Source organism: Oratosquilla oratoria, chromosome 4 (assembly GCF_046742065.1).
Source record: "Oratosquilla oratoria isolate Oo_2021 chromosome 4, ASM4674206v1, whole genome shotgun sequence".
Lineage (NCBI taxonomy): Eukaryota > Metazoa > Arthropoda > Malacostraca > Stomatopoda > Squillidae > Oratosquilla > Oratosquilla oratoria.
Genome location: NC_134780.1, coordinates 81,643,731 through 81,670,677, shown reverse-complemented (window position 1 = coordinate 81,670,677; position 26,947 = coordinate 81,643,731). Strand labels below are relative to the sequence as shown.

General features: G+C 43.3%; 1 protein-coding gene and 19 non-coding genes across 20 annotated transcripts in view; 9 read left to right on the top strand and 11 right to left on the bottom strand.

The window, feature by feature from the left end:
* The window catches only part of LOC143024572 (dynein axonemal heavy chain 7-like), a 377,264-nt gene that overhangs the window by 116,252 nt on the left and 234,065 nt on the right, over window positions 1–26,947 (top strand). The window lies entirely within an intron of this gene.
* On the bottom strand, window positions 141–214 carry TRNAI-GAU (transfer RNA isoleucine (anticodon GAU)). Its single transcript has one exon. It is a non-coding gene; the product is annotated as a tRNA-Ile (tRNA).
* TRNAN-GUU (transfer RNA asparagine (anticodon GUU)) lies at window positions 4,279–4,352 on the bottom strand. Its single transcript has one exon. It is a non-coding gene; the product is annotated as a tRNA-Asn (tRNA).
* On the top strand, window positions 5,961–6,034 carry TRNAI-GAU (transfer RNA isoleucine (anticodon GAU)). Its single transcript has one exon. It is a non-coding gene; the product is annotated as a tRNA-Ile (tRNA).
* TRNAN-GUU (transfer RNA asparagine (anticodon GUU)) lies at window positions 6,262–6,335 on the bottom strand. The gene has a single exon. It is a non-coding gene; the product is annotated as a tRNA-Asn (tRNA).
* On the bottom strand, window positions 8,716–8,789 carry TRNAN-GUU (transfer RNA asparagine (anticodon GUU)). The gene has a single exon. It is a non-coding gene; the product is annotated as a tRNA-Asn (tRNA).
* Window positions 10,412–10,485, top strand: TRNAI-GAU (transfer RNA isoleucine (anticodon GAU)). Its single transcript has one exon. It is a non-coding gene; the product is annotated as a tRNA-Ile (tRNA).
* Window positions 10,708–10,781, bottom strand: TRNAN-GUU (transfer RNA asparagine (anticodon GUU)). Its single transcript has one exon. It is a non-coding gene; the product is annotated as a tRNA-Asn (tRNA).
* Window positions 13,253–13,326, bottom strand: TRNAN-GUU (transfer RNA asparagine (anticodon GUU)). The gene has a single exon. It is a non-coding gene; the product is annotated as a tRNA-Asn (tRNA).
* TRNAI-GAU (transfer RNA isoleucine (anticodon GAU)) lies at window positions 14,953–15,026 on the top strand. The gene has a single exon. It is a non-coding gene; the product is annotated as a tRNA-Ile (tRNA).
* TRNAN-GUU (transfer RNA asparagine (anticodon GUU)) lies at window positions 15,803–15,876 on the bottom strand. The gene has a single exon. It is a non-coding gene; the product is annotated as a tRNA-Asn (tRNA).
* Window positions 17,916–17,989, top strand: TRNAI-GAU (transfer RNA isoleucine (anticodon GAU)). Its single transcript has one exon. It is a non-coding gene; the product is annotated as a tRNA-Ile (tRNA).
* On the bottom strand, window positions 18,657–18,730 carry TRNAN-GUU (transfer RNA asparagine (anticodon GUU)). The gene has a single exon. It is a non-coding gene; the product is annotated as a tRNA-Asn (tRNA).
* TRNAI-GAU (transfer RNA isoleucine (anticodon GAU)) lies at window positions 20,354–20,427 on the top strand. The gene has a single exon. It is a non-coding gene; the product is annotated as a tRNA-Ile (tRNA).
* TRNAN-GUU (transfer RNA asparagine (anticodon GUU)) lies at window positions 20,654–20,727 on the bottom strand. Its single transcript has one exon. It is a non-coding gene; the product is annotated as a tRNA-Asn (tRNA).
* Window positions 21,613–21,686, top strand: TRNAN-GUU (transfer RNA asparagine (anticodon GUU)). Its single transcript has one exon. It is a non-coding gene; the product is annotated as a tRNA-Asn (tRNA).
* TRNAI-GAU (transfer RNA isoleucine (anticodon GAU)) lies at window positions 21,910–21,983 on the bottom strand. Its single transcript has one exon. It is a non-coding gene; the product is annotated as a tRNA-Ile (tRNA).
* Window positions 23,644–23,717, top strand: TRNAN-GUU (transfer RNA asparagine (anticodon GUU)). Its single transcript has one exon. It is a non-coding gene; the product is annotated as a tRNA-Asn (tRNA).
* TRNAI-GAU (transfer RNA isoleucine (anticodon GAU)) lies at window positions 24,429–24,502 on the bottom strand. The gene has a single exon. It is a non-coding gene; the product is annotated as a tRNA-Ile (tRNA).
* Window positions 26,493–26,566, top strand: TRNAN-GUU (transfer RNA asparagine (anticodon GUU)). The gene has a single exon. It is a non-coding gene; the product is annotated as a tRNA-Asn (tRNA).

Sequence of the window (26,947 nt, the reverse complement as noted above, 5' to 3'; positions counted from 1 at the left end):
CTGACTAGGTTTCACTGACGTCATCGAGGACTTTCGAGGTAGCTGACTCGCTCAGCGTGCCACTCTGACGAGCCTCAGGATATATTGGAGGCGTTCCTTCCTTTTTCCAATAGGAGTATTTCAACTGTATAAAGGTCATATGGCCCGCATGGGGGTCGAACCCACGACCTCCGCGTTATCAGCACGGCGCTCTAACCAACTGAGCTAACGGGCCGCTGAAGGTCATCACCAATGATAAAACAAGTTCATCTAGACATTTCTCTATTTTTCATTTATATATATATATATATATATATATATAGTATGTATGTATACATGTATGGATAATTCTATGAAAATACAAAGTGATATACCAATTGCAAACAAGCACGAGTCAATTTCCCTATAGCAAGACCATATGATCAAAGAATAAACATTTCCCATTAAAGTCATACAGGTAGTTTCCGATTTAAGGTCATTCAGGCAATACCTTAACGTTAATAATTTTGTTTCAACTCCTCCCGTAACAATGAGTACTTATGCCTTTTGACTGCCGCCAGCCTGCTTGACTTACATTCAAAACCCGTGTACGGGGTTGATTCATCTCAAAGTCTTTTCGTTATGACCCTGGGTATGAGGTGTTTCTCTTCAAAACTATTCAAGTCAATTTAGTATTTTGTTGTTGACAACAAGTGCTCCTATCGTGCCAAAGAAGTGAAGTCATAGAGACGGTGGTAAAGGAGATAACTACGACCAGCAGGAGCAAAGGGTAGTAAGTTAAAAGTGATCAGCATTAATCCTTTCCTAGTGGAATCTATACTAAAATAATAAAAACATGCTCCGTGAATCTGGTCGTCGGGGTGTCATCTAAGTTCCTAAAATATACACTGCATAAAATTCGAACACTCAGTACTCTATAAAGGGTTATTCTGTCCTACCCTAAAAATATGGCTTTCCTAATAAATTCTTACATATCTTTAAAAATGCTCTTCCTTGCCGACTCACTCTCAAGGCAATATTACCATGGGAAACTGTCCTACATTGAACACGGGGTCCCTCATTGGGTGGGCAACCTAACAAAAAAGTTTGATAGTTTATTTTACAGAAAGCTCTCCAATAGCAAAATTCATTATATATCATATATATATGTATAATATATATATATATATATATATATATATATCATATGAGAAAAGGGTAAGCAATGGAACATTGGGGGGTGGGGGAATGTGTGTGAGAAAAACATGACGCAGCCCGAAGGGATCCCCGTCATCAACTTGCAAGGTATCTTGTATGTTAGGACTCAATTTCGTCGCCTCAATAAAATGGAACTAATATTTGTAGAACAAGTGGTGACTCATTCTGTTGCACAATATTTAAATTTTCTTGACCACGCTCACTTCCTCAATCCAGTTGTTCTTTATCCAACTAAGCCTCCAGCTGGTAATATGCCAAGGCTCTGATATTGCAGGTGTAGCAGTTCATTTGGTTGATTCAAAAGCCATCTACTTGGAGAATAATTACATTCGGTGGCATTACACACCAGCTCTCAGGGCATTGATGAACCTTTAGGAGCCGGTCGAACAGGAACCCCCTCGTCAATATAGCTTTGTTTTAATTTTTTGGTGAGACATTATTGAGTGCATTTCGTAAAACCCAGGCCGTCATTTTGAAAGCGGTGTATCATAGAAAATTATCACAAGAGAAATGCTTGCATTCGGGCCCTGTAACTTTAGGTGATAAGATGACGGTTGTATCTTTCTCACTAGACCTGTTCGGTAATGGCGACAGTCTTTAGTCGATGCAGCTGTTGTAATTCAGATACTCAGGCCTTACCAACGTCTAAGTGTTTTAACCCGTTGCAAAATTAATGATTATCTACGCTATTCTGAACTGCCTATTAGTTCAGTTGGTTAGAACGCCGTGCTGAAAACGCGGAGGTCGTGGGTTCGACCCCCAATGCGGGCCATCTGACCTTTAGATTATGTAAAGGTAGTTATCCGAAAACGGAAAGATGCACGCCCTCTTATCTGGAAGTTTGATGTAGCGGCTTGCAGGGCAATTCGACGGATGTCGTCAGCGGGACGAAGTGCGCGAGGTGCATGGATAGCGTCCAGGGAAGTCCATCTTTGTTACCATTTCATAATTCCCTTATAAACTGGGACTGCATAGGGAAAGTACACCTGGGTAGGCTACAAGTTCCTTTCACAGTGGAACACGCTAAACGATTGCGCCACGGAGGCACACTTAGAGTTGTTAGGTCAGACTAAATCTTACTCCCATTGTTCCAGAATCAGTTTTGCCCCGTTTCGGAAGAGGGAGATGGGTTACATAAGAATATAAGAATGAAGGAGACTGCAAGAGACAATAAGGCCTGCACTAGGCAGCTCCGTATCCATCACCACCTGTCATCCCCATCCATAAAGTTGTCTAATCGTTTCTATAAACAACTGATAGTTTCAGCGCTTACTACATGGTTACTAAGTTTATTCCATTCGTCGACCACCCTATTAGTAAACCAATTCTTGCCTATTTCCTTCTTAGATCTAAATTTGTCCAGTTTATACCCATTACTGCGAGTCCTGCCCTGTTGTTTTAATATGATGACCTTGTTTGCATCACCCTTGTTAAAGCTTTTGATCCACTTGAACACCTCTATTTGGTCACCCCGCACTCTGCATCTTTCCAGAGAGCGTAAGTTAAGGTGCCTAAGCCTCTATTCGTAAGGTAAATTTCTGAGTCCATGTATCATTTTGGTTATTCTTCTCTGTACTGATTCTAGTGAATTGATGTACATTCTGTAGGACGGAGACCCAAAATTGTACCGCATACTCAAGGATGGGTCTAACTATCGCTAGGTAGAGTGTATTAATTACCTCTGCACTTCTATTCGTTACCGTCCTAGCAATGAAACCTAATGGTCTGTTAGCTTTATCCCTGGCGCTTATGCACTGTTTCCTGGTTTTAAGGTCCGGACTCACTAGAACTCCCAAGTCCCTCTCGCACTCAGTTTTCTGTAAAAGCGTGTTATCTAAGCTGTATCTATTTTCGGGGTTGTGTAGCCCTACGTTTATCACGCTACACTTAGAGATATTAAAGTTCATTTGCCATTTCACCGACCATGTGAACAATTTGTTAAGATCATTCTTGCAGAATCTCTGCGTCGTCTCCTGACCTAATTAGGCGTCCTATTTTAGTGTTGTCCGCTTACTAACATCACTATTTATCCCATCGTCTAAGTCGTTTATGTACATAATGAACAACAAGGGACCCAAAACCGAGCCCTGGGGGACCCCACTAGTAACATTGCCCCACCTAGATTTTGCTCCATTTATGGTGACACGCTGTTTTCTGTTACTAATCCAAGCTCTAACCCATTCTAACATTTTTCCTCCTATACCATGGGCTTTGACTTAATTTAGTAGTCTCTGGTGTGGCACCTTGTCGAACTATTTTCTAAAGTCAAGGAAAATAACATCGTAATTATCATTGTTTGTTATCTGACGTCTTTTATACTTTAGTGTAAAAGAATGGAAGATTAGTCACACATGACTTACCCTTGGAGAAACCATGTTGTGAATCACGAATTAAATTATGCCTTTCGATGTGCTCTCTGAGTCTATTTACTATTACTGATTCAAGCATTTTACCTAAACCCGATGTCAAACTGATTGGCCTGTAGTTGCATGTAGGCTATCTCACTTATTAAAAACAGGAACGTTTGCCTGCCTCCAATCAGTAGGCACAAAAAACCAGTGTCTACTGATTTATTAAATATTTCAGATGACTGGTCGCAGATTTCAAATTTACACTCCTTAAGCATTCTCGGAAAATTTTCGTCTGGACCCGGGGGTTAGTTTGATTGCCGCCATACTTCGTTTCCCGGTACTTCCACATGGCTCAATAACCTTTGGGAGAGAACTTGACTCCCTTGCAAACATTTACTAGATGAAGTGTAGGGTTATTAGAGGAGCCGGTCGTTGTCATTCGGGTTTCCAGACTTAATGGCTGTAAGCATGGAGAAGAATATTGCTGTGCAGGGTAATCTAGAGAAAGACCGTCTCCGCTTCCATAAAGGAGCCATTGCCCATGGTCTTCACCTCTCCACACCAACTCTGGCTTTATTCTTGACCTCCGAAAGCCATAACTGCCTTTTTCCAGGATTAGGAAGTGCTTCCTGTCAGGTGCTGCTATGCCGCCAGGAGAACCAGGTCAGCAAGGTGCATGACCAATGTCGGAGGAAATGGATCTTAGGCTTCATTTCAGTATGACCTCATTGCAGTTATGGAAGAAAAGTACCGCCCCCGGGTGGGCTTGAACCACCAACCTTTCGGTTAACAGCCGAACGCGCTAACCAATTGCGCCACGGAGGCACATCCGAAAGGAGCTTTTATGATGAGTACACCAATCTGGATCTCTCAGGGTAACAGAGGCTGAGAACTGTAGGTGCTTACATTCGGTTGATACGTCATTTGAATCATATCTGCCAGGAGACGGTAGTGATGAATAGATGTATATTGACTCTTGTTTGGGGGGAGCAATTTATCAAAAGCACATCCAAGGGGCACTTCAGAGCAACCCCCACCCCCCTTCTAAAAGTACAGTGCTGGATGGGACCTCGTATGGTATAGTCCTATCCGGATTGATAATCAGGGTAAGAGTCTACGTTATTTTACCGGTAGAGTGAGAGAAATCTTTGCGTCAGGTTTATTTTGAGACCCTCAGACAAGTAGATGAATCATTGACCATAGGGAAGGTAATAGCTGGAAATTGTTCCTTGGAACTGAAGTCTGGCTTCTCACTTGGTGAATTTCTTAATCAAGGCATACGGGTTTGTAATTATTGTCGCTGGGTTGACTAACTCAAGTGATGGAACGTGACAACGGGGGCTTTTGTTTTCTACAGTGTTCCAAACTGGATGGACATTCGACAATTTCGACGGTCCTTATGAAGGGAAATAGGAGTAGGAAAATTGAGCTCAACTTGGACTTCAGGGGCGAGGCGCCATCTTGGCTCCTTCCTAATGAGTCATAATTTCACTGCCACATTGACCCCTTATTTTCTTTAGTGAATCCCCTCATCTTAATGCCATTAGTTTGGGAGAGGAATGGATGACGGTTCGTTCAATGAAACTCGCTACAGATCATTCTCTTTCTGAATTACGTGCTCTTTACTTGTTGGCTACATTTCTTTGCAAATATCTATTGACATTGTATCCTTGCCACCCCTCTCTCGTTCTTAGTGTTTCCCAACGCACCATTTCCCTGTCATGATCTTCCATACTTTGGCATTGAAATATCCAGTTTGCAAGGTATAATTTTCTTTTGGTGTAATGTCTGTCATTGCTGGGTCCAATCTCGTCGCCTTGATAAAATCCCATCACTTTTTGTAGCAGAAGTGGTAACTGTCCATTCTACCAGATTTAACGATACCCTATGACCACGTTCACTCCCTCAAACTCCCAGTTATTCTCAATTTCTTCCAAGCTTCCATTTGGTAATATTTCAAGATTTTGACACTGCAGGTGTAGCATTTAATTTAAGTGAGATTGTTAAGTGTCACCTACTTAGAGAATAATTACATTCAGTGGCACTCTGCATACCAACTCTCAGGGCATTGAAGATAAACTTTCAGGAGAAGAAGAACGCCCGTGTCAGTATAATTCGATTTTTTGTCTTAATATATGGTGAGACATTCTGTTACCACTTTTTTAAATATATCTAGTTGAATTATATCGTTAGTGTACGTCATTTAGACAGCGGCGCATCATAGAAAATGATCTCCATGGAAGTTTTGGCTACCATTAGGTTTCTGAAACTTCAGTTTATATGATGACCTCTGTATCTTCCATACAAGACCTGTTCGATACTGGTGACGATCTCTAGTCGAACCAGCTGTTGTAATTCAGATACTCGGCCTAACCAGGGTCAATGTGTCATCTTCGACTCGTAAATTTGATCATTATCAACGCCATTCTGAAGGGCCCGTTAGCTCAGTTGGTTAGAGCGCCGTGCTGATAACGCGGAGGTCGTGGGTTCGACCCCCATGCGGGCCATCTAACATTTAACGTAATGAAGATACATTATTCCAGTTTGAACAAGGAGATAATGCTCCCTGCATATCCCAAGCTTCATCAGGTTGGCACACGGAGCGAGTCTGGTACCTGGAGACTTCGATGACATTAGCGTAACCAAGCCAGCGAGACGCATGGCCAAAGAGTCCGAGGAATTGAATCTTCGGTTGTATTTCTTTGACCTTATTACAATAGCAGAAGAAAAATTACGCCCCCGGGTGGGCTTGAACCACCAACCTTTCGGTTAACAGCCGAACGCGCTAACCAATTGCGCCACGGAGGCACATCCGAAGGTATTGTTTATGGGTATACAAATCTGGAAATATGTAAATACGCCAAAGTAACAAGTCGAGTCATGTAAGTGCTTACAGGCCTGGAGTTGGTGATAAATAGATATCTGCATACCGTCAATTGATTGGAAACCATTTGATGTCGGTGAAGAAGTGCCATGGGGCTTACTTACGTAAAGAGATGAGCGAGTGTAGAACATGCTTTGTTCTGTTATCAAATGGAAGACAATTTAAATATAATGATTGAGGAGTCCTATATGAAAACTTATCCTAGTACATACAAGGAACATTACCTAGAGGGCCCCACTCCCCCAAGGTCCAAACTATATGAGACCTTCACCTTAATTCTTATGGTACAGTCGTAATAGGATTATCAAGGTAAGAGGCTGCGTTCTTCAGCAAGTTAATGAAATATTTGCAACGTGTAGATTTTGAGACCCTCAGACTAGTAATAGGTAGAAACTATGCCAAGTTGCTTTGTTATCATTATTGTCACTAGGTTGGCGAACTCAAGTGGTGGAAGGGTAACATAGAAGCTTTATTTTCTACTTTGTTGAAAATGGATTTGACGATTTTCTACGTTTTTCATAAGGTGGGAAAGGAGTGGGTTGGGCCCAGCTTTGACTTCGGGGGTTGAGAAACCTAAGTTCTATCGCGCCAAACCAGTCTCAAGAAAGTGACTCAATAGTTCGACGAATCGTTGGTCTCTCGGGTGGGTTGAACGTCAGGGTCGCTCCAAAACTGCTGGTCTCCTGTATAGAGCACAAGATCACAAATCGCAAGGATGCCCCTTCAGCAATCCCAAACTGGTATTTTATCATTTCGGCGATGACCCATGATTTTCCTTAGTGAAATAATAGAAGTGGCAAAGGAAAATTGAAAACAGGGAAGTCAAAAGTGATGAATATTCTTTTTCGAGTGAAGTCACTCTTGTGTGTTATTCCAGCGAGCTGGTGGGCTCTCGTGCAAGTTATTGTCAACTCCAGAGGTGGTGTCTATTGATATGTATTAGCACCATCGGAGTTCGATAATTGTTCAATTTTTGCCCCTAATGTACGGTTTTTGCATCATTGTCATGTTTCACTGCCTCATTGACCCGTCATCGTCTTTAGTGAAGCCCTTCTCTTGTTTCATTCCGTGAGAAAGAGGAATGGGTGGCAGTTCGCTAAGTGAAAGTCGCTGCTAATCATCATTCTTCTTTCTAAAATAGATATTTCTTTGTAAAAATAAATTAATACTTTATTTTTGTCATTTGTATCGCGTAACTAGTGTTTTCCAACGCATGATCTTCCCTGCTGTGGCATTGAAATCTCCAACTTGCAAGGTTTGATCTTGTATGTTAGGGCTCAATTTCGTCGCCTCAATAAAATGGCATTATTATTTGTAGTAGAACAAGTAGCGACTCATTCTGTTGCACAATATTTACATTTTCTTGACCACGCTCACTCCCTCAACCTCCAGTTGCTCTCTATCTCTTCAACTAAGCCTCCAGCTGGTAAAATGCATTGAAGATGAATCTTTAGGAGTCGGTCGAACAGGAACGCCCATGTCAATATAAATAGCTCCTTTGTTTTATTTTTTTGGTGAGACCATAACTGAGTGCATTTCATAAAACCCAGGCCATCATTTTGACAGCGGAAGTTTGATGTACCGGCTCGCAGGGCAATTCGACTGATGTCGTCAGCGAGACGAAGTGCGGGAGGTGCATGGATAGCGTCCAGGCAGGTCCATCTTTGTTACCATTTCATAATTCCCTTATAAACTGGGACTGCATAGGGAAAGTACACCTGGGTAGGCTAAAAGTTCCTTTCACAATGGAACACGCTAAGCGATTGCACCACAAAGACACACTAGATAGAGCAGACTAAATCTTACTGGCCTTGTTACAGAATCAGTTTTGCCCCGTTTCGGAAGAGGGAGATGGGTTAGTTTGATTGCCGCCGTACATAGTCTCCCGGTACTTCCACATGGCTCAATAACCTTTGGGAGAGAACTTGACTCCCTTGCAAACACATCTGCTAGATGAAGTGTAGGGTTATTAGAGGAGCCGGTCGTTGTCATTCGGGTTTCCAGACTTAATGGCTCAAAGCATGGAGAATAAGATTGCTGTGCAGGATAATCTAGTGAAAGACCTTCTCCGCTTCCATAGAGAAGCCAATGCCCATGGTCTTCACCTCTCCACACCAACTCTGCCTTTATTCTTGACTCGCGAAAGCCATAACTCCCTTTTCCCAGCATGAGGAAGTGCTTTCTGTCAGGTGCTGCTATGCCGCCAGGAGAACCAGGTCAGCGAGGTGCATGACCAATGTCGGAGGAAATGGATCTTAGGCCTCATTTCGGTATGACCTCATTGCAGTTATGGAAGAAAAGTACCGCCCCCGGGTGGGCTTGAACCACCAACCTTTCGGTTAACAGCCGAACGCGCTAACCAATTGCGCCACGGAGGCACATCCGAAAGGAGCTTTTATGATCAATACACCAATCTGGATATACCTTCAGGGTAACAGAGGCTGAGACCTGCAGGTGCTTACGTTCGGTTCATACGTCATTTGAATCGTATCTGCCTGGAGACGGTAGTGATGAATAGATGTATATTGACTGTTGTTTGGGGGGAGCGATTAATCAAAAGCACATAAAAGGGCAGTTCAGAGAGAGCACCCCCTCCTCTAAAAGTACAGTGCTGGATCGGACCTCCTTGATTCGTATGGTATAGTCTTAGCCGGATTAATAATCAGGGTAAGAGTCTACGTTATTGTGTCGGTAGAGTGAGAGAAATCTTTGCATCATGTTTCTTTTGAGACCCTCAGACAAGTAGATGAATCATTGAGCATTGGGAAGGTAATAGCTGGAAATTGTTCCTTGGAACTGAAGTCTGGCTTCTCACTTGGTGAAGTTCTTAATCAAGGCATACGGGTTTGTAATAACTATTGTCGTTGGGTTCACTAACTCAAGTGATGGAACGTGACAATGGAGGCTTTTGTTTTCTACAGTGTTCCAAACTGGATGGACATTCGATAATTTCGACGGTCCTTATGAAGGTAAATAGTAGGAAATTTGGGCTCAACTTGGACTTTAGGGGCGAGGCGCCATCTTGGCTCCTTCCTAATGAGTCATAATTTTACTGCCTCATTGACCCCTTATTTTCGTTAGTGAATCCCCTCATCTTAATGCGATTTGTTTGGGAGAGGAATGGATGACGGTGCGTTCAATGAAACTCGCTACTGATCATTACAACTCTTTCTGAATTACGTCTCTTTACTTGTAGGCTGCATTTCTTTGCAAATATCTATTGACATTGTATCCTTGCCACCCCTCTCTCGTTCTTAGTGTTTCCAACGCACCATTTCTGTCATGATCTTCCATACTTTGGTATTGAAATATCCAGTTTGCAATGTATAATTTTCTTTTGGTGTAATGTCTGTCATTGCTGGGCCCAACCTCGTCGCCTTGATAAAATCCCTTTACTTTTTGTAGTAGAAGTGGTAATTGTCCATTTTAGAAGATTTAACAATACCCAATGACCACGTTCACTCCCTCAAACTCCCAGTTATTCTCAATTTCTTCCAAGCTTCCATCTGGTAATATTTTAAGATTTTGACATTGCAGGTGTAACATTTCATTTAAGATAGATTGTTAAGTGCCATCTAATGGAGAGTAATTACATTCAGTGGCACTCTGCATACCAACTCTCAGGGCATTGAAGATGAACTTTCAGGAGCCGATCAAAGAGGAACGCCTCTGTCAGTATAATTCGATTTTTAGTCTTAATATTTGGTAAGACATTTTGTTACCACTTTCTTAAATATATCTAGTTGAATTATACCGTTAGTGTACGTCATTTTGACAGCAGCGTATCATAGAAAATGATCTCCATTGAAGTTTTGGCTACCGTTAGGTTTCTGAAACTTGAGTTTATATGATGACCTCTGTATCTTCCACACAAGACCTGTTCGACACTGGTGACGATCTCTAGTCAAACCAGCTGTTGTAATTCATATACTCGGCCTAACCAGGGTCAAAGTGTCATCTTTGACTCGTAAATTTGATCATTATCTACGCCTTTCTGAAGGGCCCGTTAGCTCAGTTGGTTAGAGCGCCGTGCTGATAACGCGGAGGTCGTGGGTTCGACCCCCATGCGGGCCACATTTAACGTAATGAAGATACATTATTCCAGTTTGAATAAGGGGATAATGCTCCCTGCATATCCCAAGCTTCATCAGGTTGGCACACGGAGCGAGTCTGGCACCTGGAGACTCCGATGCCATTAGCGTAACCAAGCCAGCGAGACGCATGGCCAAAGAGTCCGAGGAATTGGCTCTTTGGCTGTATTTCTTTTAAATTATTACAATAGCAGAAGAAAAATTACGCCCCCGGGTGGGCTTGAACCACCAACCTTTCGGTTAACAGCCGAACGCGCTAACCAATTGCGCCACGGAGGCACATCCGAAGGTATTGTTTATGAGTATACAAATCTGGAAATATGTAAATACTCCAAAGTAACTGGTCGAGACCTGTGAGTGCTTACGTTAGGCTGCTGTGTCATATGAATCAAATCTGCCTGGAGTTGGTGATAGATATCTGCATACTGTCAATTGATTGGAGACCATTTGATGTCGGTGAAGAAGTGCCATGGAGCTTACTTACGTAAAGAGAAGGGCGAGTGTAGAACATGTTTTGTTCTGTTATCAAATGGAAGACAATTGAAATATAATGATTGAGGAGTCCTATATGAACACTTATCCAAGTACATACAAGGGACATTACCTAGAGGGCTCCACTCCCCCAAGGCCCAAACTATATGAGACCTTCATCTTGCTTATGGTATAGTCGTAATAGGATTATCAAGGTAAGAGGCTGCATTCTTCAACAGGTTAAGGAAATATTTGCAACGTGTAGATTTTGAGACCCTCAGACTAGTAATAGGTAGAAATTATGCCAAGTTGCTTTGTTATCATTATTGTCATTGGGTTGGCGAACTCAAGTGGTGGAAGGGTAACATGGAAGTTATATTTTCTACTTTGTTGAAAATGGATTTGACGATTTTCTACGTTTTTCATAAGGTGGGAAAGGAGTGAGTTGGGCCCAGCTTTGACTTCGGGGGTTGAGAAACCTAAGTTCTATCGCGCCAAACCAGTCTCAAGAAAGTGACTCAATAGTTCGACGAATCGTTGGTCTCTCGGGTGGGTTGAACATCAGGGTCGCTCCAAAACTGCTGGTCTCCTGTGTAGAGCACAAGATCACAAATCGCAAGGATACTGCTTCAGCAATCCCAAACTAGTATTTTATCCTTTCGGCGATGACCCATGATTTTCCTTAGTGAAATAATAGAAGTGGCAGAGGAAAACTGAAAACAGGGAAGTCAAAAGTGATGAATATTCTTTTTCGAGTGAAGTCACTCTAGTGTGTTATTCCAGCGAGCTGGTGGGCTCTCGTGTAAGTTATTGTCAACTCCAGTGGTGGTGTCTATTGATATGTATTAGCACCATCGGAGTTCGATAATTGTTAAATGTTTGCCCCTAATATACGGTTTTGGCATCATTGTCATGTTTCACTGCCTCATTGACCCGTCATCGTCTTTAGTGAGAAAAAGGAATGGGTGGCAGTTCGCTAATTAAAAGTCGCTGCTAAGCATTACTCTTCTTAAAGTAGACATTTCTTTGTAAAAATAGAACAATATTTCATTCTTGTCATTTGTATCGCGTATCTAGTGTTTTCCAACGCATGATCTTCCCTGCTGTGGCATTGAAATCTCCAACTTGCAGGGTATGATCTTGTATGTTAGGGCTCAATTTTGTCGCCTCAATAAAATGTCATTGTTATTTGTAGTAGAACAAGTAATGACTCATTCTGTTGCACAATATTTACATTTTCTTGACCACGCTCACTCCCTCAACCTCCAGTTGCTCTCTATCTCTTCAACTAAGCCTCCAGCTGGTAATATGCCAAGGCTCTGATATTGCAAGTGTAGCGGTTCATTACGTTAATAGCCATCTACTTGGGAGAATAATTACATTCAGTGGCACTACACACCAGCTCTCAGGGCATTGAAGATGAACCTTTAGGAGCCGGTCGAACAGGAACGCCCGAGTCAATATAAATCGCTCCTTTGTTTTCATTTTTTGTGAAACCATAATTGAGTGCATTTCATAAAACCCAGGCCATCATTTTGACAGCGGAAGTTTGATGTACCGGCTCGCAGGGCAATTCGACGGATGTCGTCAGCAGGACTAAGTGCGCAAGGTGCATGGATAGCGTCCAGGGAATTCCATCTTTGTTACCATTTCATAATTCCCTTATAAACTGGGACTGCATAGAGAAAGCACACCTGGGTAGGCTAAAAGTTCCTTTCACAGTGCAACACGCAACACGATTGCGCCATGAAAGCACACTAGATAGAGCAGACTAAATCTTACTGGCCTTGTTCCAGAATCAGTTTTGCCCCGTTTCGGAAGGGGGAGAAGGGTTAGTTTGATTGCCGCCGTACATAGTCTCACGGTACTTCCACATGGCTCAATAACCTTTGGGAGGAACTTGACTCCCTTGCAAACACATTTGCTAGATGAAGTGTAGGGTTATTACGAGGAGCCGGTCGTTGTCATTCGGGTTTCCAGACTTATGGCTGAAAGCATGGAGAAGAAGATTGCTGTGCAGGGTAATCTAGAGAAAGACTGTCTCCGCTTCCATAGAGGAGCCAATGCTCATGGTCTTCACCTCTCCACACCAACTCTGCCTTTATTCTTGACCCGCGAAAGCCATAACTCCCTTTTTCCAGGATTAGGAAGTGCTTTCTGTCAGGTGCTGCTATGCCGCCAGGAGAACCAGGTCAGCGAGGTGCATGACCAATGTCGGAGGAAATGGATCTTAGGCCTCATTTCGGTATGACCTCATTGCAGTTATGGAAGAAAAGTACCGCCCCCGGGTGGGCTTGAACCACCAACCTTTCGGTTAACAGCCGAACGCGCTAACCAATTGCGCCACGGAGGCACATCCGAAAGGAGCTTTTATGATGAGTACACCAATCTGGATATACCTTCAGGGTAACAGAGGGTGAGACCTGCAGGTGCTTACGTTCGGTTCATACGTCATTTGAATCGTATCTGCCAGGAGACGGTAGTGATGAATAGATGTATATTGACTCTTGTTTGGGGGGAGCAATTAATCAAAAGCACATAAAAGGGGCAGTTTAGAGAGAGCACCCCCTCCTCTAAAAGTACAGTGCTGGATCGGACCTCCTTGATTCGTATGGTATAGTCTTAGCCGGATTAATAATCAGGGTAAGAGTCTACGTTATTGTGTCGGTAGAGTGAGAGAAATCTTTGCATCATGTTTCTTTTGAGACCCTCAGACAAGTAGATGAATCATTGAGCATTGGGAAGGTAATTGCTGGAAATTGTTCCTTGGAACTCAAGTCTGCCTTCTCACTTGGTGAAGTTCTTAATCAAGGCATACGGGTTTGTAATAACTATTGTCGTTGGGCTGACTAACTCAAGTGATGGAACGTGACAACGGGGGTTTTTGTTTTCTAGTGTTCCAAACTAGATGGACATTCGACATTTCGACGGTCCTCATGAAGGGAAATAGGAGTAGGAAATTTGGGCTCAACTTGGACTTCAGGGGCGAGGCACCATCATGGCTAGTTCCTAATGAGTCATAATTTCACTGCTTCATTAACCCCTTTTCTTTTGTGAATCCCCTCATCTTAATGCGAGTTGTTTGGGAGAGGAATGGATGACGGTTCGTTCAATGAAACTCGCTACTGATCATTACAACTCTTTCTGAATTACGTGCTCTTTACTTGTAGGCTGCATTTCTTTGCAAAAATCTATTGACATTGTATCCTTGCCACCCCTCTCTCGTTCTTAGTGTTTCCCAACGCACCATTTCCCTGTCATGATCTTCCATACTTTGGCATTGAAATATCCAGTTTGCAATGTATAATTTTCTTTTGGTGTAATGTCTGTCATTGCTGGGCCCAAATCTCGTCGCCTTGATAAAATCTCATTACTTTTTGTAGTAGAAGTGGTAACTCTCTATTCTACAAGATTTAACGATATCCTATGACCACGTTCACTCCCTCAAACTCCCAGTTATTCTCAATTTCTTCCAAGCTTCCATTTGGTAATATTTTAAGATTTTGAAACTGCAGGTGTAGCATTTCATTTAAGTGAGATTGTTAAGTATCATCTCCTTGGAGAGTAATTACATTCAGTGGCACTCTGCATACCAACTCTCAGGGCATTGAAGATGAACTTTCAGGAGACGATCAAAGAGGAACGCCCGTGTCAGTATAATTCGATTTTTTGTCTTAATATTTGGTGAGACATTTCGTTACCACTTTTTTAAATATATCTAGATGAATTATATCATTAGTGTACATCATTTTGACAGCGGCGCATCATAGAAAATGACCTGCATGGAAGTTTTGGTTACCGTTAGGTTTCTGCAACTTGAGTTTATATGATGACCTCTGTATCTTCCACACAAGACCTGTTCGATACTGGTGACGATCTCTAGTCGAACCATCTGTTGTAATTCATATACTCGGCCTAACCAGCGTCAAAGTGTCATCTTTCACTGGTAAATTTGATCATTATCTACGCCTTTCTGAAGGGCCCGTTAGCTCAGTTGGTTAGAGCGCCGTGCTGATAACGCGGAGGTCGTGGGTTCGACCCCCATGCGGGCCATCTGACCTTTAGATTATGTAAAGGTAGTTCGAAAACGAAAAGAGAACATGTCCTCTTATCTGGAAGTCAGAGCAATTCGACGGATATCAGTGGGACAAAGTGAGCTAGATGCAAAGAGTCTTGGGAAGTTGATCTTTGTTATCATTTCATAATACCATCATAAACTGCGACTGCATAGGGAAAGCACCTCTGGGTAGGCTAAACTTCCTTTCACAGTAGAACGCGCTAAACGATTGCATCATGAAAGCACATTAGAGTTGTTAGAGGAGATCAAATCTTTCTGACATTGTGCCATAACCAGTTTTTCCCTGTTTTGGAAGAGATTTGTTGGTTCGATTGCTGCCGCTAATCATCTCCCGGTACTTCGACATGAGTCGATACCCACTTGGCAACTCTAGTCCAATACTGTTGCAGTTGCTGGATGAAGTGTAGGGTAATGAGGAGCCGGTTGTTGTCATTCGGGTTTCTAGACTTGATGGCTGAAAGCATGGAGAATAAGATTGTCCGATGTGCAGGGTAATCTGAAGAATGACCGTCTCCACTTGTGTAGAGGAGCCTGTGCCCATGATCTTCACCCCACCACACCACCACCAACTCCAACTTTGTGCCAGACCTACGAACCCCATTACTGTCACTCCCTGGGTGGGTCAAGTATTGCGTGTCAAGTCATGCGGTGCCGCCAGGAGAATCAGGTCAGCGAGTTGTATAACCAGTGCTTGAGGAAATGTATCTTTCCATATCGTTATGAACTCATTGAACTTGTGGAAGAAAAGGACCGCCCCCGGGTGGGCTTGAACCACCAACCTTTCGGTTAACAGCCGAACGCGCTAACCGATTGCGCCACGGAGGCACATCCGAAAGGATCTTTTATGATGATCATATCAATCTGGAAATATTTCCAGGGTAACAGAGGGTGAGACTTTGAGGTGCTTACGTTCGGTTGGTGCGTTATATGAATCATATCTTCCCGCAGACGGTAGTGATAAATCGATGTTCACATAGTGTCATTTGTTTGGGACGATTAATCGGGTAGTTCTGGAAGAGAGCCCCTTCCCGCGCCCATCCATAGGTCCATTGGTTGATGGGACCTCCATCTTGATCCGTATGGTATTGTCTTAATCGGATTGATAATGAAGAAGGGCTGCTTTCTTCTGCCGGTAGGATGAGGCAAGTCTTTCTAATGTGTAGATTCTGAGACCCCCCCCACCAGACGAGTAGATAAACCCTTGAGCATTGAGAAGGTAATAGCCTTTGGAACTGAAGTCTGGATTTTTTTCCCACGCGGTGAAGTTCTTAATGAAGGCAAACTGGTTTGAAATCAATACTGTCGTTGGGTTGGCTAACTCAAGTGGTGGAATAAGACCATGGAGGCTTTGTTTTCTCTCATGTTCAAATTGGATTAGACATTTGAGTTTCGACCTACATAAATAGAAATAGGACTGGGTTAGACCCAGCTTGGACCTCAGGGGTTGAGGCACCTCTCTGTTCTCTTGCCCGTAACAAGTATAAGAAAATGATTCAATAGTTTGGCGAATCGTTAGTCTCTTGGATGAGTTGAACGATTTAGTCGTTCGAAAACGCTTGGCCTCACTTATTGAGGCTAGGTTCACAAATCGTAGGGATGTCGTTGCTTCTGGAATACTAAACTGGCAATTTGTTATTTCTTCGGCAATATCTAGCGCTTTCCATAAGGAAATAATAGAAATGGTAAGTGAAATTGATTGAAAAAGATAGGTAAAGGTGATGGATATTATTTTTCGAGTGGAGTTACTCTAGGCGACATCCGTACGAGCTGGTGGGCTCTCGTGTAGGTTATTGTGTGAGCTCCATAGGCGATACCCCAAATGTATTAGCACCGTCAGAGTTCAGTAATTGTAAAGAATTTGCCCGTGCTGTCCGAATTTTGCATCATTATTTTGTTACACGGACTTGACCCCACATCTCCAGTGAAGTCCCTCTAACATGTTGTATTCTGTTAGGAAGAGGAATAGATGACGGTTCGCACAGTGAAACTCTCTGCTAATCATTACTCTTCTGAAGTACGTGTTCATTATCTATAGGCAACATTTCTTTGTAAGAATCTATTAACAAAAATCAATTATCCTTGTCATTTGTGTCGCGTATTTAGTGTTTCCCAATTCACGATTCCCTGCCATGGTCTTCGTCATTGAAATCTCCAGCTTGCCAATTTTTTATCTTATGTCTGTATTGAAGGATAAATTTCGTCGTCTTAATAAAATTTATTAGCTTTTGTACTAGAACAAATAGTAGTGACTGTCACCCTGTTGTACAAGATGTAATGGTTCCCCGTGACCGCACTCACTACCTCATGTTCACAGTTCTTTGTTTCTCCCATCAGTCTTCCACTTGGTAATATTCTAAGGTTCTAATATCGCAGGCTCTCAGGGCAGTGAAAATGAACCTTCAGGAGCCGGTCAAAGAGGAACGCCCGTAACAGTATAATTCACTTTTTTATCTATTTGATATTTTTTAAATTCATTATTATTTTATGTACTTTTTTTATAATAATTTATTTACTTATTTTATTATTTTACTTTTATTTATTATTATTTTTTTTTATCTTTTAGAGACATTTCGTACCACCTTATTATATATAGTTAGTAGAACCCTGTTGGTGGGGTTCACAAAGCGGTTCGTCATTTTGACAACGGTGTATCATTGAAAATTATCCCCAGAGAAGTGCTAGCTGCCATTAGTTTTACAACTAAGTTTATAAGATGACCTTATCGTCCACACAAGATCTATTCGATATTAGCGACGATCTCTAATCAAACCAACTGATGTAATTCAGATACTCAGGCTTAATCGGCGTCAAAGCGTTAGTTCTCACCCGTTTTAAATTTCAGCATTATTGACGCCATTCTGAGCGGCCCGTTAGCTCAGTTGGTTAGAGCGCCGTGCTGATAACGCGGAGGTCGTGGGTTCGACCCCCATGCGGGCCATCTGATCTTTGACTATGTTGTGTATTATCCGAAAACGGAGAGTATTCCCTCATATCTGGAAGTTTATAGCGGCCCGCAGGGTAATCCGACGGACATCGTCAGTGGGACAAAGTGAAGGAGATGCATAGAGTCCATGGGTTTTTTTTTTTTTTTTTTTTTTTTTTTTTTTTTGGCAAGATCTTTCTGACATTGTGCCAGAACAATTTTTACCCTATTTCGGAAGAGAAAAATGAGCTGGTTCAATTGCCGCCTCTCTTCGTCTTTTGGTACTTTGACACAACTCGATACCCATTTGAGGGCAACTCTACCCCCTTGTTGTTGTAGTTGCTGTATGAAGTGTAGGGTTATGAGGAGTCGGATGTTCTCCCTCTTGTTTTCAGACTAGACTGTCCGTTGTGCAGGACAATCTGGAAAATGACCATCTCCACTTGCATAGAGGAACCGGTGCTCATGATCAACACCCCTCCACACCACCACAAACTTCAGCTTTGATCTTAACTTCCAAAGGACATCACTGCTATTTCCAAAGGTGGGTTAAGTATTGCCTGACAAGTCTTGCGGTGCTGCCAGGAGAACCAGGTCGGCGAAATGCATGACTAGTGCTTGAGGAAATGCTTCTTAGGCTTCATTTCGTTATGACCTCATTGTAGTTATGGAAGAAAAGGACCGCCCCCGGGTGGGCTTGAACCACCAACCTTTCGGTTAACAGCCGAACGCGCTAACCGATTGCGCCACGGAGGCACAACCGTAAGTATCTTTTATGATCATATGTTAGTGACAGAGTTTGAGAAGAAGGTGTGCGAAAGAAGGAAGTTGGAAGAAGTGGCAGCAGACTAGAAGTGAGGATTAAGGGAGAGAGGCTGGAGGAGGTGGATAGTTTTAGATACTTGGGTGCGAATGTGGCAGGAAAAGGAGGAGTGGAGGTGGAGGTAGAATGTAGATTGAAAGAAGCGAGCAAATGCCTTGGGGGATTAAAAAGTGTAATGAGAAATAGACAGTTGGGAATGGATGCTAAGAGGACATTGTATGAAGGAGTGATTGAGCCGAAAGCACTGTTTGGGACAGAAACATGGAACATAAGAGAGGAAAAGAGGAGTTTGAACATGTTCGAGAAGTATAAGAGTTACTAGGTTGGATACAGTGAGAAATGAGGAGAGGAGGAGAACGGGGGTGGAAAGGGGGTTGTGATATAGGGTTGATGAAAGAGTATTAGGATGATTTGGACACATGGAAAGAATGAATTAAGAAACACTAGTAAAAGAGGTGTGGAAAGCAGATGTGGAAGGAGTGAACATGAGGAGTCAACCGAAGATGGATGGGGTAAAAGGGGTTTTGGGAAAGAGGGGAATGTCTGTTGAGGAAGGACGAGAGAGGACAGAAGACAGAGGTGAATGGAGAAAGGTTGTATATGAATGATGCTGTGATGAATGAGGTGGAACGGATGGGGGGGTGAGGGAGTCAGTGTGATGCAGCCCGAAGGAATTTCTCCCCGTCTTCTCTTCTGCATAAGGGGAAGGAGAGGGGGGTCGCCGATTTAATGAAGCGGTCTTTCTGTAGATGTGCTGTGTCTAATGACACTGCTTCTAACCTAGGGCAGTGGGCGAGATGCAGGGATGATCCGTCATCCAGGGGGTGTCAAGATAAGAGGGAGGGAAGAGGGTGGAGAGTGGAGTGTGATATAGATTTTTTCTTTTCTTTTCTTTTGCTACCTCCCTTATAAGGAGGAAAAAGCCTTTGGTATAGGTATGAATCATATCTGCCTGGAGATGGTGTTGATGAGTAGATGCTTGCATAATGTCAGTTGGTAATGGACGATTAATCAAAAGCTCATACAAGGGGCAGTTCTGAAAGAGCCCTCCACCATTCGGCCCAATGCTGTATGACTTCTATCTTGATTCACATGGTATAGTCTGATTCGGATTGATAGTGTATGAGGCTACATTTTTAGGTAGGGTGACGGAAGTCTTTGCAACGTGTAGGATTTGAGACCCCCAGACGAGTGATGAGCCCTTGAACATTGGGAAGGTAATAACTAGAAAATCTGCCTTGAAACTTAAGTCAGGCTTTTCTCATGATAACGTTTTTAATCAAGGCAAACAACTTTGTAGTCGTTATTGTCGTTGGGTTGGCGAACTCAAGAGGTGGAAGGTGACTTTGAAGGCTTTGTTTTCTACCATGTTCAGAATGGATTAGAAACTTGAATTTCTACGTTCTTTGTATTTTCCACACAAGATCTGTTCGATACTGATCTTGTCGATCTCTTGTCCAACCAGGTGTTGTAATTAAGACACGAAGGCACAAGCAGCGTCAATGTGTCATCTTACATCTGTCGTGAATTTGATCATCATTCCCGTTCTTCTCAACGGCCCGTTAGCTCAGTTGGTTAGAGCGCCGTGCTGATAACGCGGAGGTCGTGGGTTCGACCCCCATGCGGGCCATCTGACCTTTAACGTACTAGGAATACAATATTCCTATTTGGTGTAGGAAATGTCCCCAGCACATCCTAAGGTACATCAGATTGGTACGCGGAGCGAGTATGGCACCTCGAAAGTCTAACGATGACGTCAGCGGAACCAAGTCGGGAGACGCGAGACCAAAGAGTTCGAGAAAGTGGATCTTGAGTCGCATCTCTTTGACCTTATTCCAGTTGCAGAAGAAAAACTGCGCCCCCGGGTGGGCTCGAACCACCAACCTTTCGGTTAACAGCCGAACGCGCTAACCGATTGCGCCACGGAGGCACATCCGAAATGGTTCTTGAATACAAGTACACCAAACAGGAATTTATTAATACCCCTGAATAAGTGAAGATAAGACCCTGGAAGGCCAGTATGAGGTTTGACGGGTGAGATGGAAAAGGAATTTCCAAACTGGCCACTTGTCCTTCACGAGCCAACTGGACGACCATCACTCACGGACAGTGCGGCCACAGTGAAGAAAGTGGAGGATCTTATCCTCGAAGACTGACGGGTAACCATCCACATGATCATGCATGACACTGGTCTTAGTTACGGCAGTGTGTGAAAAATTATTCACGACGAACTGCACATGTCTAAGGTGTCAGCACGCTAGGTCCCGCGCTTACTGACTCTTCTCCAAAAGCAAAGACGGCGTGACCTGTCGAGGCAGATGTTGACTCTTTTGGAGCAGGATGAAGAGGGTTTCTTTGGTCGTCTGGTAACTATGGACGAAAGTTGGATCAATCTGTATGATCCAGAGACCAAAGAGATGAGGAAGGAGTGGAAGCACACCACATTACCACACTTCTTTGCCTTTGGAGAAGAGTCAGTAAGCGCGGGACCGCGTGCTGACACCTTAGATATGTGCAGTTCGTCGTGAATAATTTTCCACACACTGCCGTGACTAAGACCAGTCTCATGCATGATCAAGTGGACGGTTACCCGTCAGTCTTCCAGGTTAAGATCCTCCACTTTCTTCACTGTGGCCGCACTGTCCGTGAGTGATGGTCGTCCAGTTCGTGAAGGACATGTGGCCAGTTTGGAAATTCCTTTTCCATCTCACCCGTCAAACCTCATACTGGCCTTCCAGGGTCTTATCTTCACTTATTCAGGGGTGTTAATAAATACCTGTTTGGTGTACTTATATTCAAGAACCATTTCGGATGTGCCTCCGTGGCGCAATCGGTTAGCGCGTTCGGCTGTTAACCGAAAGGTTGGTGGTTCGAGCCCACCCGGGGGCGCAGTTTTTCTTCTGCAACTGGAATAAGGTCAAAGAGATGCTACCCAAGATCCACTTTCTCGGACTCTTTGGTCTCGCGTCTCCCGACTTGGTTCCGCTGACGTCATCGTTAGACTTTCGAGGTGCCACACTCGTTCCGCGTACCAATTGGATGTACCTTAGGATGGGGTGGGGACATTTCCTCCAAACAGGATTATTGTATTCCTAGTACGTTAAAGGTCAGATGGCCCGCATGGGGGTCGAACCCACGACCTCCGCGTTATCAGCACGGCGCTCTAACCAACTGAGCTAACGGGCCGTTGAGAAGAACGGGAATGCTGATCAAATTCACGACAGGTGTAAGATGACACATTGACGCTGCTTGTGCCTTCGTGTCTTAATTGCAACATCTGGTTGGACAAGAGGTCGACAAGATCAGTATCGAACAGGTCTTGTGTGGAAAATACAAAGAACGTAGAAATTCAAGTTTCTAATCCATTTTGAACATGGTAGAAAACAAAGCCTCTAAAGTCACCTTCCACCTCGAGTTCGCCAACCCAACGACAATAACGACTACAAAGCTGTTTGCCTTGATTATAAAAACGTCATCATGAGAAAAGCCTGACTTCAGTTTCAAGGCAGATTTTCTAGTTATTACCTTCCCAATGTTCAAGGGCTCATCACTCGTTTGGGGGTCTCAAAACCTACACGTTGCAAGACTTCCGTCACCCTACCTGCATAAAAATGTAGCCTCATACATTATCAATCCGAATCAGACTACACCATATGAATCAAGATAAAAGTCATACAGCATTGGGCCGAATGGGGGAGGGCTCTTTCAGAACTGCCCCTTGTATGAGCTTTTGATTAATCGTCCATTAACAATTGGCACAATACAAACATCTACTCATCAACACCATCTCCTGGCATATATCATTCATACATACATATACCAAAGATTACCCCCCCCAAAACAAAATAAGAAAGGCATAAAATATACTCCCACCCATTCCACTCTCCTCCACCCTCTTCCCTCCCTCTTATCTCGGCACCTGGATGACGGGTCATCCCTGCATCTCGCCCACTGTCCTGGGTTAGAAGCAGTGTCATTAGACACAGCACATCCACAGCAAGGCCTCTTCATTAAATCGGCGACCCCCCTCTCCTTCCCCTTATGCAGAAGAGAAGACGGGGAGAAATCCCTGAGGGCTGCGTCAAGTTTTTTCTCACACACACTCACCCACCCCCTATCCGTTCCACCTCATTCATCACAGCATCATCCATATACAACTTTTCTCCATTCACCTCTGTCCTCTCCCGTCCTTCCTCAACAGACATTCCCCTCTTTCCCAAAGCCCCTTTTACCCCATCCATCTTCGGTTGACTCCTCATGTTCACTCCTTCCACATCTGCTTTTCACACCTCTTTTACTAGTCTTTCTTCACTCATTCTTTCCATGAGTCCAAATCATCCTAATACTCTTTCATCAACCCTATATCACAACCCCCTTTCCACTCCCGTTCTCCTCCTCTCCTCATTTCTCACTGTATCCAACCTAGTAACTCTTATACTTCTCGAACATGTTCAAACTCCTCTTTTCCTCTCTTATGTTCCATGTTTCTGCCCCATACAGTGCTATCGGCACAATCACTCCTTCATAGAATCTCCTCATCCATTCCCAAATGTCTATTTCTCATTACACTTTTTAATCCCCCAAGGCATTTGCTCGCTTCTTTCAATCTACATTCTTCCTCCACCTCCACTCCTCCCTTTCCTGCCACATTCGCACCCAAGTATCTAAAACTATCCACCTCCTCCAGCCTCTCTCCCTTAATGCTCACTTCTAGTCTGCTGCCACTTCTTCCCATTGTACATCTCATCACCTTACTTTTACCCACATTTATCTCCAACTTCCTTCTTTCGCACACCTTCTCAAACTCTGTCACTAACATATGATCATAAAAGATCCTTCCGGTTGTGCCTCCGTGGCGCAATCGGTTAGCGCGTTCGGCTGTTAACCGAAAGGTTGGTGGTTCAAGCCCACCCGGGGGCGGTCCTTTTCTTCCATAACTACAATGAGGTCATAACGAAATGAAGCCTAAGAAGCATTTCCTCAAGCACTAGTCATACATCTCGCTGACCTGGTTCTCCTGGCAGCACCGCAAGACTTGACAGGCAATACTTGACCCATCCTTGGAAATAGCAGTGATGTCCTTTGGAAGTTAAGATCAAAGCTGAAGTTTGTGGTGGTGTGGAGGGGTGTTGATCATGAGCACCGGCTCCTCTATGCAAGTGATGGTCATTTTCCAGATTGTCCTGCACAACGGAGTCTAGTCTGAAAACCAGAGGGAGAACATCCGACTCCTCATAACCCTACACTTCATACAGCAACTACAACAAGGGGGTAGAGTTGCCCTCAAATGGGTATCGAGCTATGTCAAAGTACCAAAAGACGAAGAGAGAAGGAAATCGAACCAGCTCATTTCTCTCTTCCGAAATAGGGTAAAACTTCTGGCACAATGTCAGATTTTGCCTCCTCTAACAAATCTAATGTGCCTGCCCATGACTGTTTTCCCTCTGCAGTCGCATTTTATATGGGAATCATAAAAGAAAAAAAACAAAAACTCCCATGGACTCTATGCATCTCCTTCACTTTGTCATATTGACGATATCCGTCGGATTGCCCTGCGGGCCGCTATAAACTTCCGGATATGAGGGAATGCTTTCCGTTTTCGGATAATACACTACATAGTCAAAGATCAGATGGCCCGCATGGGGGTCGAACCCACGACCTCCGCGTTATCAGCACGGCGCTCTAACCAACTGAGCTAACGGGCCGCTCAGAATGGCGTCAATAATGGTGAAATTTAAAACGGGTGAGATCTAACGCTTTGACGCCGATTAAGCCTGAGTATCTGAATTACATCAGTTGGTTCGATTAGAGATCGTCGCTAATGTCGAATAGATCTTGTGTGGACGATAAGGTCATCTTATAAAGTTAAGTTGTAAAACTCTAATGTCAGCTAGCACTTCTCTTGGGATAATTTTCTATGACGAACTGGACATTTGTGCACCTTACCAACAGGGTTCTATTAAATATATTTAATAAGGTAACGAAATGTCTCTCATAAAAAATTATAATAAATAAAAATAAAGTACAAATAAAATAATAATAATAAAATAAATAAAATAATAATAAATCAATTAGAAAATATAAAATAAAAAATCTAATTATACTGTCACGGCGTTCCTCTTTGACCGGCTCCTGAAGGTTCATTTTCACTGCCCTGAGAGCCTCCGATATTAGAACCTTACAATATTACCAAGTGGAAGACTGATGTGAGAAACAAAGAACTGGGAACATGAGGTAGTGAGCGTGGTCACGGGGAACCATTACATCTTTTCAGCAGGGTGACAGTCACTACTATTTTTTCTAGTAAAAAAGCTAATAAATTTTATTAAGACGACGAAATTTATCCTTCAATACAGACATTAGACAAAAAATTGGCAAGCTGGAGATTTCAATGACGTAGATCATGGCAGGGAATCGTGAATTGGGAAACATTAAGTACGCGACACAAATGACAAGAATAAGATGTTAATTGATTTTTACAAATAAATGTTGCCTATAAATAATGAACACGTGCTTCAGAAGAGTAATGATTAGCAGAGAGTTTCACTGTGCGAACCGTCATCTATTCCTCTTCCTAACAGAATACAACAAGTTAGAGGGACTTCACTGAAGATGTGGGGTCAAGTCCGTGTAACAAAACAGTGATGCAACATTCGGACAGCACGGGCAAATACTTTACAATTACTGAACTCTGACGGTGCTAATACATTTGGGGTATCGCCTATGGAGCTCATACAATAACCTACACGAGAGCCCACCGGATGTCGCCTAGAGTAACTCCCCTCGAAAAATAATATCCATCACCTTTACCTATCTTTTTCAATCAATTTCACTTACCATTTCTATTATTTCATTATGGAAAGCGCTGGATATTGCCCAAGAAATAATAAAATACCAGTTTGGTATTGCTGAAGCGAAGGCATCCTTACGATTTGTGAACCTAGCCTCAATAAGTGAGGCCAAGCGTTTTCGAACGACCAAGACGTTCAACTCATCCAAGAGACTAACGATTCGCCAAACTATTGAATCATTTTCTTATACTTGTTACGGGCAAGAGAACAGAGAGGTGCCTCAACCCCTGAGGTCCAAGCTGGGTCTAACCCAGTCCTATTTCTATTTATGTAGGTCGAAACTCAAATGTCTAATCCAATTTGAACATGAGAGAAAACAAAGCCTCCATGGTCACGTTCCACCACTTGAGTTAGCCAACCCAACGACAGTACTGATTTCAAAGGTGTTTGACTTCATTAAGAACTTCACCGCGAGGGAAAAAATTCCAGACTTCAGTTCCAAAGGCTATTACCTTCTCAATGCTCAAGGGTTTATCTACTCGTCTGGGTGGGGGGGTGTCTCAGAATCTACACATTAGAAAGACTTGCCTCATCCTACCGGCAGAAGAAAGCAGCCTTTCTTCATTATCAATCCGATTAAGACAATACCATACGGATGAAGATGGAGGTCCCATCAATCAATGGACCTATGGATGGGCGCGGGAAAGGGCTCTCTTCCAGAACTACCCGATTAATCATCCCAAACAAATGACACTATGCAAACATCGATTTATCACTACCGTCTGCGGGAAGATATGATTCATATGACACACCAACCGAACATAGCACCTCCAAGTCTCACCTTCTGTTACCCTGGAAATATTTCCAGATTGATATGATCATCATAAAAGATCCTTTCGGATGTGCCTCCGTGGCGCAATTGGTTAGCGCGTTCGGCTGTTAACCGAAAGGTTGGTGGTTCAAGCCCACCCGGGGGCGGTCCTTTTCTTCCACAAGTTCAATGAGTTCATAACGATATGGAAAGATACATTTCCTCAAGCACTGGTTATACAACTCGCTGACCTGATTCTCCTGGCGGCACCGCATGACTTGAGACGCAATACTTGACCCACCCAGGGAGTGACAGTAATGTGGTTCGTAGGTCTGGCACAAAGTTGGAGTTGATGGTGGTGTGAAGATCATGGGCACAGGCTCCTCTACACAAGTGGAGACGGTCATTCTTCAGATTACCCTGCACATCGGACAATCTTATTCTCCATGCTTTCAGCCATCAAGTCTAGAAACCCGAATGACAACAACTGCAACAGCATTGGACTAGAGTTGCCAAGTGGGTATCGACTCATGTCGAAGTACCGGGAG